Source organism: Alligator sinensis, unplaced genomic scaffold (assembly GCF_000455745.1).
Source record: "Alligator sinensis unplaced genomic scaffold, ASM45574v1 scaffold799_1, whole genome shotgun sequence".
In the NCBI taxonomy this organism is placed as follows: Eukaryota; Metazoa; Chordata; order Crocodylia; family Alligatoridae; genus Alligator; species Alligator sinensis.
Genome location: NW_005843328.1, coordinates 145296 through 156711, shown reverse-complemented (window position 1 = coordinate 156711; position 11416 = coordinate 145296). Strand labels below are relative to the sequence as shown.

The 11416-nt window shown below is 43.0% G+C and overlaps 1 pseudogene; it reads right to left on the bottom strand.

Annotated features, from left to right (window-relative positions):
* Positions 1–7243: 7243 nt before the first annotated feature.
* Positions 7244–8300, bottom strand: LOC106723213 (annotated as a pseudogene).
* Positions 8301–11416: the final 3116 nt, after the last annotated feature.

Here is an 11416-nt window from a genome sequence, read left to right as displayed (position 1 = left end):
ACCCATTATTCCTAGTTCCTCCTAGGGGTGCCCTCGTAAATAGTGCATCTCCAATTCTCTGTTGTCCTTCCTTGATAAACTTATCGGCAGCTACACGGTCTCCCCTCAGATGTCTCTTGTGAAGGTTGAAGAGATCCAGACCTCTTGTAGGGTCTTGTATGGAGGCCACTAATCATACGAGTGGTCTTCCTCTGAACCCACTCCAGATACTCCGCATCCCTCTTGAAGTTCAGTGCCCAAAACTGGACACAGTACTCCAACTGTGGCCTGACCAATGCTGCATAGAGGGGGAGTATCACCTCCCTTGATCTGTTGGTCATGCATCTGCTAATGTATGATAAGGTGTGATTGGCTTTGTTGATGGCTTCATTGCACTGCCCGCTCATGTTCATCTTGGAGTCAACTATGACTCCAAGATCCCTTTCAGCCGCTGAAACATATAAGAGTAAGGCTTCATTTTAAGCTATTGTGCAATCACCTATGTGTACACTACACAAATGCATATAAATCAGAACAAAAATATTTTTTGAAATCAAATTAATGACTGTTGTAGATGTTCATTTTTTAGAATATAATTTGGTATTTTTCTGGTTCCAAGGTGGCAAAACTCCTTGCTTAAAGGAGTATTTCCAGAGGCAAGGAGAGGGACTTCTGGTGGCAAAGGTCAGGGGTTAGGGGGCAGGACTTCTGGTCATAAGATGGAGCCTGGGGGGTGGGGCACCCATCAAGGGGCAGGGCTACCCATGCAGTAACTCAGTAAGCAGCCCTCTACCAGAAATAATTGCTCACCCCTGTGATAGATAGAACTTATTTTATTTTATGCAGCCAAATTACTTTACTTAGATGCATAAGTGCCACTTATGGAGTGCCTGTACACACCACAGGTTTTAATTCTCATTAAATTAGATAGGTTTATAAAATTTAAACTTGTTTATTTTGGAGCATCACAGCAGTGTTTACACACATTAGGTTTTCAAACAAAATTTTTAAAGCATCATGAAATCCTGCTTGTGCAAACACACACGCAGTTGCAGGACATGAAAGGGCAAAAATCGTGGCATGTATATGAGCCCATGGGCACTTAAACTTTAAGTCCTATTTCACATGTAGGATAAATGTTGTAACAGGGAGTCAAGTCACTATTATGAAGAATGGACAGAAAAGCCTGGAAAGATGACATGGCCTCCTTAAGACTCACTTTTGGGCCAATAGGAGCAGAGGCCTAAAGGGGAGCTTAAGGGAAGGCAGAGAGACCCAAGTAATAAACCCACTACTGGTACAGTGATTGCACAGGCAGTGAGGGACTCCTCCATCAGGTGGAGCAGAAGGGGTCATGTGATTGGAAAAGGAGAAGAGCTAGTGAGTATAAAAGCCTACCCCAGGATAGAGGGGGATATTCAACCCCACATTGTAGAAGAGGATGAATTTCCTTTGGCAGATTCAGGGGAAAGCTGCTGCAGATTAAGTGAGTAGACCCAAATTAGGGAATAAGCCTCAGTTGGTGTTTTTGTTACAGTGGTAATCCTGAGGGATAAAATATTAGATTACTGACTGTGTGTATTTACCTCAAGGTGGGGAAGAGCCAAAGACCACAATATCCCTGTCACTGTCTTGGACAAATTTTATAGGTGTGCCAATAAGTGAATTGGAACAAAATGTTGGATATACTCCTCATCTGCAGCAATGAGATAACCGATTGGGCACTCAGGATAAGCCACTACAACCATGCTGTTTTTCATTGCATCACTGCTAAAATGGCAGCTCAGGAACACAACCAGGACTGTAACCAGTACTACACAAAGACCAATATCCTGAACCTGAGGTACAAGATGGCATGATACACAATTGGATCTCTGGCATCCACAGGATGATGGCCACCTACTAGAAGGATTTTTTACACATCCACAAGGTGGAATGACTTTTCGCTTTATTGGTGGCAACGCTGGGCAAAAGGCACCAAAGACTCTGATGCTTCCAAGGAAGGGGAGAAGAAAGCCCTGTCTAAGTCTGTTCCCACAGCAACTTGGATCTTATACAGGAAGTCAAGCCACTTTCAAAAGACTTCTTGATTCTTTTTGGTGAGGAAGTAAAGCCTTACCATCCTCTACCATAGGAGAGTGATGACAAGATCAACACTGAGACCGACATCAAGCAGTCTACATCATCCCAGGACATCAGTCTTTCAGTGTTACATCAGGTTGTGGCACCAAGCTCTTGCCCCTTACACTCCCTGATTTTCAGCCCCTTGATGCTATTCCCTCCCTGTCACTGCCCACAGCTCTGGCCATATTGCAGACATGAATACTGATGACAAGTGAATGACCTAGACAAATTGCAGGACTGGGTCAAAAGGAATTTCATGAGGTTCGACTAGGACAAGTGCATAGTCCTGCACTTCAGATGAAACAATCCCATGCACCAGTACAGGTTGGGGACTGACTGGCTGGGCAGCAGCTGTGCAGAAAAGGACCTGGGGGTCACAGTGGACAATAAGCTGAATATGAGCCAGCAGTGTGTCCTTGTTGCCAAGAAGGGTAACAACATTGGGCTGCAGTAGGCCCAATCCAGCACAGTGTTGGCACATTGGTGCAATCCAGCACATTGCCCCCAACCCACTCCCCATATTGCACCACCCACCCTGTGTGCTAAATTAGGCCCACTGCCCCTGCCCCAGCCCCAGCCCTGTGCGCTCCACATTATGCCTGCTGCCCTGGCTATGGCCCCATGTATGCCAGATATAATTTAAACATTGTCAACCTTGTTCCTTCTTGTTAAGGAGCCCATGAAATTTTATTTTTAGTTTGAAATGTTGAATGAAAGTTTTAGCTATGTATACAATGAGCACACTAGTCCACAGCCCTTCCCTGCTACTTGTCTTCCTGTTGTCCCATGACCCACACTGTCTTGAAGTTGTCTGCCAAGTTATCCCTCAAAAAATGTTCTGGTGATTGATTTTTCCTAGGTGCTCAACAACCATGGTTCCATAACAGGCCACCAGTCACTGTACTTCATCTGCCCAAGTATTGTGGAAAGCTTCTCCATTGTCTGGCAGATGTGCAGGACACAGGTGAAGAATAGAGAGTGGGGCACGTAGTGCTTGGAGTCACCAGGCAGACACCCTGTATCTTTCATAATCATAGAAGCATAGAAAATTAGGGTTGGAAGGGACCTCAGGAGGACATCTAGTACAACACCCTGCTAAAAGCAGGAGCATCCCCAACTAGGTCATTCCAGCCAAGATTTTGTCAAGCTGGGCCTTAAAAACCTCCAAGGATGGAGATTCTACCACCTCTGTTGGTAACTCATTCCAGTGCTTCACACCCTCCTAGTGAGAGAGTTTTTCCAAATATCCAACCTAAACTTCCCTCGCTGCAACTTGAGACCATTGCTCCTTGTTCTTTCATCTGTCACCACTGAAAACAGTCCAGCTCCACCTTCTTTGGAACCCCCTTCAGGTAGTTAAGGGCTGCTATTAAATCCCCTCTGTCTTCTCTTCTGCAGACTAACTAAACCCAGTTTCCTCAGCCTCTCCTCAGAAGTCATATGCCCCAGCCATGAACCATTTTTGTTGCTTTCTTCTGGATTCACTCCAACTTGTCCGCATTCTTTCTATGGGGGGGGGGGGGGGGCGCAAAACTGGACACAATATTCCATTTGTGGCCTCACCAGTGCAGAATAGAGTGAAATAATTACTTCCCTCAATCTGCTGGCAACGCTCCTGCTAATGTACTCCAGTGTGCTGTTAGCCTTCTTGGCAACAAGGGCATACTGCTGATTCATGTCCATCTTACTGCCCATTATAACCACCGGTTCCTTTTTTGCAGAGGTTCTGCTTAGACAGTCAATCCCCAGGCTGTAGCAGCACATGTGATTCTTCTGTCCTAAATATAGGACTTTGTACTTGTTCTTGTTGAATCTCATGAGATTTCTTTTTGGACCAATCCTCCAATTTGTCTAGATCATTCTGAATCCTAGCCCTACCCTCCAGTGTATCTACTACACCCCCATCTTGGTGTCATCCGTGAACTTGCTGAGGGTGCAAACCACTGGGGCACTCCACTTGATACTGGCTGCCAACTAGACATTGAGCCATTGATTACTACCTGTTGAGCCCAACACTCCAGCCAGCTTCTATCCACCTTATTGTCTATTCATTTAACCCATACTTCCTCAGCTATCTTGCAAGAATTCTGGGGGACATGGTATCAAAAGTCTCGCTAAAGTCAAGGTATATTAAGTCCACTGCTTTCCCCGCATCCACAGAGCCACTTATCTCATCATAGAAGGCAATCAGGTTGATTAGCCATGATTCGCCCTTTTTGAATCCATGCTGATTGTTCCTAATCAGCTTCTTCTCCTCTAAGTACTTAGAAATGGATTATTTGAGAATGCCTTGAGACTTCCAAAATTGTACTGCACAATCATGTGTCTATCGATGAGGCAGTAGTAGAAGAGATTCTTCCTGGCATCCACGCACCCTATGTATGGCTTTGAGTCAGGGACAGAGCAGGTACGCTGAATCTCTGATTTTTGAGGAAGGACATGGTCACCCCCTCCACTTCAATGCTTACAAACTGTCCTCACTTTATCAGGTTAAGGAGGCCAGAGTTGCAGAGTTGGATCTTGCCTAACTAGCCAACATTAACATGAATGAACTACCTCAGGTGGCTCACAATGCTTTGAAACACGACAGGGAAGAAGCCCTTGCAGTTGATGTACCTTCAACTATGATATGCAAGGCCCAGGATGGCAATGTTGATGTCATAAATGGCCCCAAGGAAAGTCAGCCACTGCCTTTTTTTTGTACACTGAATAAGTACACTAGATTCTGATCCAATGCTTCTAATAGAAACTTAGCCATCAGCAGAAGTTAAGATAGTATACAGTTCAGAGCACATATAAGTAACCTAGAGTTTAGGGTAGAAACATTACAAAAACACTACAGAAGGCAGAGTAGAGATGTATCTTATGGACTGTGGAATCAGAAAAAATATATGCCTTAAACTTTGATTATTTTAGTTATAAGATGACATAACCGCTTTGTGGAGAATTGCTGGCTCTGTATAGTAGAACAGATAAGAGAAAGTGTTTGTTCTTTGTAACGCCTCTGCAACTGCTTCGCTCACCGCGGCCTTGAAGATAGCAAAAAAGTATGTACAAATCTGATTTCCAGGTGCAAGAAGGAGGTTTGTGAACTAACCTCGCCTCCCCCATTAGTTCCCATCCTGATTACAGCAAAGAAATAATGAAGTAATATTATAGCCGCTTTTCATGCTAATTTCACTATATGATCACGTGAGTTGTAAGCAACTGTTAAAAAGTATCCTCCTGATTTTGCTCTTGGGGGGGTACCCCTTCCAAGTGCTTGGGAAATCCATGTCACTTTGGAATCCCCCCCTACAGCTGTAGTTTCTTTTGAATAAAAGCTTCTGCTGACCTGACCCAAAAGTATGCTGCGTGTGTTTCCACGACAAGACTAACTGTCAGGGACCCTAATCAGGCAGGCCAGCCTGGTTTAAGTGCCTCGGTGCCCACACCTATCTGTGGTTTTGATTGATAAATCTGCCCCAATTAATTAACTGGCTGGCTTCCTAAACGGCTGCTGGGAGTACAGCTGTGAGAGCTGAAAAGTGTGCCTGTGTGATAAAGGTGCTTGCTGATGGTTCTATGAAGATTAGACCAAGTATTTTTCTGTATTTGTTTAGATATTAAACTATGTTGCTGCTAAAAGCCTAATTCAAGTTTAAGATGTAGTGAGGCCTTGTATAAAGTAAGGCCTAGTAAATTTAGCAAAGCCTAGAAGTAGTAAGGCCCTATGGTGCAGTTAAAATTACCTTATCAAAGGAATGCAAGGCTTGTACTGCTAATTGATCAGTCTAAGGACAGTTGAAGTACAAAGAATCTGAGTGGTCATTTGTTATCAGTATCATTCAGAAGCTATAAATGAGCTGGAATATCTGAAAACCATTCAGAAAGAAGATACAGCTCTGTAAAAAGGATTAGTCAGCTGTTGCCTGGGTCAGTGGGCCCATGGACCTCGAGGAGCCCAAGGACTGCATTCCAGGGTCCTTCACGGCACCCTTCAGACAGCTCTGTTCTGGGACACCCGACTTTGCTGAACTTTGTGGAAAGGGAAGCTTGCTGTGTATCAGGCATCAGAGGGGACTGTTGATAAGTTGCTGGCACGAATTGCTTTTGTCTGTCATTGTTTGTTTTGTTACTATGCGTAGTTGTGTTTTTGTTAAGTCAATAAATCTTTCTTACCTTTCTACCCCCAACCACACTCTCAATCCCGAACCCTCTGCAGGCGGCGGCTGGGACAGCAGCTACCCATTTAATCCCACCCAGGCATCAGCCTTCAGGCCAGCCAACAGTACTGATTCAGCTCTGCTCTGGTGAGCCTCCGAGTTCCTGCACTGTCTGGTTTCCTGGTTCCTGATCCTGGTTTGGCTCTGTCCCTGAACTGGCTTTGCATTTATTCTTGGATCATTCTTCTGGCTTCTGGATCCTGCTTGCATGGTTCCTGAACTCTGGCTAGTCGTTTTCCCCCTTAATTATAGTAACTCAGTCATGGACTCATGATCTCTCACACAGCCTGTATTTGGATTCTTCCTTTAAATTACCCTTGGGATCTGGTAACTTAGTCCCTGATTTTTGCCTCCTGATAGGACTTATGGCAAGTAACTACTAGGCCTATGTTCCAGTCTCTTATGAGGAGAGGTGTGTAAGTTTTGTAAGCCCAACCTCACTTAATCAAGTGCTTATTTAATTTATAAGGTGCATCTCTACCCTGCCTTCTGCTTGGCTTCAGACTAACACAGCTAACTACCTCTCTCTGCTCAAGAATGTTACAATTTTCCAACAACCCCTCCACCCCCACAGCATACACATGGAGAAAATTTCCAGTGGAAGTTCAACAAAATCCCAAAATACTTCAACAAGAAATTCACAGTAGAGAACCTTAACTCTTTATATAACATGCCAAAAAAATGGTGGGGAGGGACCATTTGACTCTGCAACACTCACTAGTCAGCAATGGGCTGCGACTGTGAAAACCCAGGCTAAATGTTGCCAAAATCCCTCTTTATTTCTCCTCCTAGATATGTATGTATAAGTATAATCCTCTTCTACCACATGTTGAAACAGAATCTAAAAACGAAGTGTCCAAAATTGTATTTACACAGTTATGCAAGCGCCACTTAGGTGAATAAAGGTGAAAAAAAAGTTTTAGGCCTTTATGGATTCATTGTAGTCATTTCTTTTCAGGGAAGATTCTTCTCTTCAGGAATTTTTTCAGGGCACATTTAACCTCTTGGTTCCTTAAGGTATAGATCAAGGGATTCAGAACTGGTGTGACCACACTGTACATGAGAGTGGGGATCATGTCTCCTTCAGAGGAGACCCCGGGGGAAGCTAGCATGTAGTTACCAAACACTGGCATGTAGAATAGGCAAACCACCATGAGGTGGGAAGTGCAAGTGGAGAAGGATTTTCTCCTGCTTTCCCGGGACTGCATCTTCAGAAGGAGGAATGAGATGATGTAGAGGCTAGAAAGGAGTGTGGTGGTAAAGGAAAGGAGAGCAATATTTCCAGAAAAAATTTGAGAAGGATCAGATTGAGCTGGGTGCTGCCACAGGCCAGGTTCAGCAGGGGCTTGGTGTCCCAGGAGAAGAGGGGAACAGAAGGAAGTAGAGCAATGCATGTGGCGACAATATTAAGGAGGCTCAGGTTGAGATGAGTATTGCTGCAGGATAGGTGCAACAAGGGCTTGATGTCACAGAAGAAGTGGTGAACAGAGACGGGGCCACAGAAGCTCAACTGGGAGGTCATAACTGAGTGCATCAGGGCATGAAGGAAGACAGTAGCCCAGGTGCTTCCTGCCAGCAGCAGGCAGGCCCATTGGTTCATGACTAGCGTGTAGTGTAGAGGGTTACAGATGGCCACCTAACGATCATAGGCCATAACAGCCAACAGTATTGCTTCACTGCTTCCCAGGAAATGGAAAAAGTGGAGCTGGGCCAGACAGCCTGAAAAGGAGATGGTCTGGTTCTGCAAGAGAAAACCATCTTAGGCACAGTGACTGTGGAGTAAAAAATATCCAGGCAGGAGAGGTTGCCCAGGAAGAAGTACATGGGGATGTGAAGCTGGGACTCAGACAGCACCACAACCAAAATGGCGCTGCTACTGAGCAGGCTGGCTGTGCATACTATTAGGAAGAGAGGGAAGAATAAATGTTGTAGTTCCCTAAGGCTGGTCAGTCCTAAGAAGATGAACTCACTTATCTCTGTGTGGTTCTCCATCACTCTGTGGGAAAGAAAACAAAGAAGACAACAAAAAACTAGACTAAACATTCAATAGATATAACATTCCAGCTTTGTAGATTTGTTTTTCTAAACCACTGGGTCATGATTGCAGGTTGGGTCAAATGTCAGTGGGTGTCCGGGGAGTATTAAGGACTGAAACCAGTGTTATAGAATAAAGGAAAGAAATTTTCACTCCCTCCCACCTTCAAGGTCTAATATCCACATCCAAGATCTTACTACACACAAACGAATACATTATAGAGGGTTATGCTTGTTATGAGGTTACCCAGAACTTGTTGATAATCATTTGCCTTGAGCAATGGATATGGGTGCAATGAGTCATTTTAAGGACAATTTCTACCACAATATTTGCATTTCCTAAAGCACATTCAGACTTTGCAGAGGTAAAATAATATGGACACGAGTTGAACAAGGAAAAGGGAAATTACTCAAACCTGTATAGGAGAAATAGGAAAGGTCCTTACAGCCGTTTTTGTATGTTTTTAAGTACCCATTAGATTCAATTTAATTACTAGACATTTTTGACTACCACCAGTATTCATGCACTTAAAATTGGGTGTGAATGTAATTACACTACTTTGCTGAATTTATGTTTAGATACACCCTGAGCATGAGTGTTCAGATGCTGGGGAGGGTCTGTCACAGTTACAGGGTTAAGGACATTTCTGCCAACTTTTTGTAACTGAAGCCCCTCAAATACTAAGTACTGTGCCCTTACCTTGCTCAGAGTGGACTTTCACAATTTCCCTACTCTTAGACCAAGGTCTGAATGCAATACCCTCTCTGTGCCACATGCTTCATCCTTTGTTTCTATACTTCAGTTATTCATGGCCTGAAGGGCTCAGAGATCTGAAGTCCTTTTTAAAAAAAACAAAGCAATAAAACTCCTTATTAAAAATGAAACAATATCAGAAAAAAAACTTTTGTAGTCTACACATTGCTATCTCACCTGTAGTCCCATCATCCTATGATATCACCATAAACAAACATACCTTTTGCAGGAATCTATGTCTAAATTTAATTCCAGTCAAGATCTGTCCTTAATACTTCTTTACATACCCGTAGGTCTTGTTCTTTTTCATGACCTTCTGGAGTTTCTATGCTCTCCTGTATCCGGCAAGCCTTGGCCATTTCAGAATGCACCAGTTTAAAACACTGGATAAAAGCAAGAGACAGAATCACCCATGGCAAGAGTCATAACAGCAGCCTTTAACATATTTTCATTGTTTGTGGAAAGGTCATTTTCATGAGCCATTCTTTTTCTTTCTGCCTGCATTAAGAACAGAGAGCCAATGAACTAAGGTGCTTTGTGCATACAGCACATACCATATCAAGTAATCAGGCTGATGTTTAGTATTCATAAGTCCATCTCCATCTCAATTGCACAGGTAAGTTTCGATCATTTAAAATATGAGTTCATACACTTCCGTTCACAAAATAAGTGGGAGGTGGGGGGAAGGAGTGGGGGAGAGAGAAGAACCCCAGCAAGCATAGAATTAAATATTTAGGGCCAGATTCTGTTCCGCTTATTAGACATGTAAGTGGATTTCGGCTCCCAAGTGCAAATCAATACCATCCCTGCTTAAGTCACTGAAAAACAGTTAAAATAGGGCAAGTCCCTTTCCTTCTCTCTTTCTTGTGACTCAGTTTTAAGAGGGCAATGGTGGAGTGTTACAAAATTAGACTGGATTTCCAGGACTTTAACAGGGTGGAGCAGAGAGACACTTTGATGTCAAATCCAATTAGACACTTAATAGGTTACGGAGAAGAATCTAGCTTCTCTCTAACCTTGATTGCTGTAGCTGATCCTACTCCCAGTTCAGGTATCTGATATCCTCTATCTGTAGTATATGGTATAGAACCTCTGTATCCTCTATCTGTAGTATATGGAATAGTATTAAGTAGGGCTGTGAGAAACATCAGAAAGAAATGTAGCCCACAGCCTTGCTCAAGACAGGCTCCCCTCTATCCAAACTATCCCAGATAATGCTTGTCTAATCTGTTATTACAAGCATCATGAACAAACTCGCACAAACAACTATCAAACCTAATGCCCAAAACATCAAAATGCCCCTTAACTTGCTACAGGGGATCAAGGGTAGAATCCTTTTCACTGATTTGTAAGCTGAAAAAGTCTCCTCTTTGTGTTCTCTCTTACAAGCAGTCAGCAACTACCCAGAGCCACAGGACTGATACATCCAAGTCCTACATTCATGTTTATTATGATCCAGAACAGTTTCTGCCATTCCTTCATTATTATCATCATCATCGTTGTTGTTGTTGTTGTTATTATTATTATTATGATGTGAGGAGTTAAAATAACAACACTAACATTTGACAGAACTTACTGACTCTATTAGCCAAGAACGATGACAATGATTTTATTATTGCGTTAATATAGCACTTTTTCTCCATGTTTCACTATATTTTACTAAGGAGATATTAAGGCAAAGAGAAATGAAACAAGGCTCCACATTCCATTTCTCTACCCATGGGTAGCTAGGAGCAGCAACTGAAAGAAAAGAAGAAAGAAAGGAGAAACGAAAGAATTTCCAGTCCTAAGAATCCTTTTATTTGTAATTTCAGAAAATATTATTGACTTCCAGCTCGTACCTTACCTGCATCTGAGTCCTTTACAGACTTAAATAAGCTAACCATGACTTGGGAAAAAGAAGGCAATTGAAATGTCTCAGGAACTTCTGTAAGTTCATAGGAAATTAAAGTTGTTTGTCTGTCAAATGTAATGGAGCATTAGTGAAAGCCAGGAGCCATTAATATCTCACGCTCCTGAGGAGTCTTTTTAAACTAGTTGAAAAATTAAATAATATTAATAAGTATAATACATTTTGGAGTAACCATACTGAAACTGATTTCACTATGAATTTTGGTACCTTTGGCACAGAAGTTACATTTGTCATGTGACTGGCCCTTGAAAGTACTCTTCAGCCATGTTCTTACAGAAGTGCATGGCTGCACAGTGCTTTAAAAGTGCCTGAATGTGCGACAATCTGAACCTTCATTACATGAGGGTTCAGACGAAGGTACTCCAAAGTGGAGGACCTTCATTAATGTCTGTCACAGCATATACTAGG